The sequence below is a fragment of the Paramormyrops kingsleyae genome, chromosome 10 (genome assembly GCF_048594095.1).
Source record: "Paramormyrops kingsleyae isolate MSU_618 chromosome 10, PKINGS_0.4, whole genome shotgun sequence".
Classification (NCBI taxonomy): domain Eukaryota; kingdom Metazoa; phylum Chordata; class Actinopteri; order Osteoglossiformes; family Mormyridae; genus Paramormyrops; species Paramormyrops kingsleyae.
Genome location: NC_132806.1, coordinates 31,725,648 through 31,726,792, shown reverse-complemented (window position 1 = coordinate 31,726,792; position 1,145 = coordinate 31,725,648). Strand labels below are relative to the sequence as shown.

At 38.0% G+C, this 1,145-nt stretch overlaps 1 non-coding gene across 1 annotated transcript; it reads left to right on the top strand.

Moving 5' to 3' along the window:
• The first annotated feature begins 819 nt into the window (after window positions 1-819).
• trnaq-uug (transfer RNA glutamine (anticodon UUG)) lies at window positions 820-891 on the top strand. The gene has a single exon. It is a non-coding gene; the product is annotated as a tRNA-Gln (tRNA).
• The last annotated feature ends 254 nt before the right edge of the window (window positions 892-1,145 follow it).

The following is a 1,145-nucleotide window of genomic DNA, read 5'->3' as shown; positions in this document are numbered from 1 at the left end:
TATTACATACAATTGTATAATAGCAGACAACATAGAGAACTCGCCACCCTTAATACATGGTAGGGCAGCATTTTGCCACGTAATCTTATAAAAAAAAACTCACTTTATTCCTCACTTTGCACCACAGTAGGAAATGCATTCATTTTTATATCTAGCATTAATTTTTCATTTTTATATCTGATCATTAACCAAATAAGATGAGAATAAAGGATCTTGTTAATATAATTTAAGACAGTATTATCATTAGTAACAGAGAGTTAGGGTGCACTTGCTCACTGGGTGGTTTGTGCTTGTACAAGGAGAATTGCGTAGAAGCAAAGGTCAACCGAACTGTCTTGTTTGGGGTGAAATCAACCGACACAGCTGCACAAAAAAAATCTAATTAATTTCTATGGTATGAAATGTTGCCACTTTCCTAATTTAGAGGTAATAAACAAACAACATTAAAAGTATTCTGTGCACATTTTGCATCCAAAAATGACAGACATGACATCTATTAAAATTATAGGAAGGATAAAACTGCGAATGGGATCTGAATTTATTTTAAATTGATAAATTACTTTTTTTGTATCATTTACTTGCTGTCGTTTTTTTCTGCAACCAGGATTTGTTTGGTGATGCAATAGGAGTACACACGGTTCTCTAACTAACTGCTGGTGATACACTAGGAGTCCATATGATTCCCTAACTAACTGCTGGTGATACACTAGGAGTCCATATGATTCCCTAACTACCTGTTGGTGATACACTAGGAGTCCATATGGTTCCCTAACTACCTGTTGGTGATACACTAGGAGTCCATACAGTTCCTTAACTGCCGGTCCCATGGTGTAATGGTTAGCACTCTGGACTTTGAATCCAGCAATCTGAGTTCAAATCTCAGTGGGACCTCATACCTTTCAAGCCACATAAATAAGTTTATTGATGATACCACTGTGGTGGGTTTCCATAACTAGGAAAGCCCAGCAGTGTCTCTACTGAAGAGAACCCATCTCCCACAGAGGAACTGGTAAGAGCATCCTGAGCAGCTGCATCACTGTTTGGTATGGAAACTGTCCTGTATCAGAATGCAAGACCCTACAGCAGATAGTGAGAATGACCAAGAAGATCATTGGAGCTTCTCTTCCCTCTATCACAGATATGTA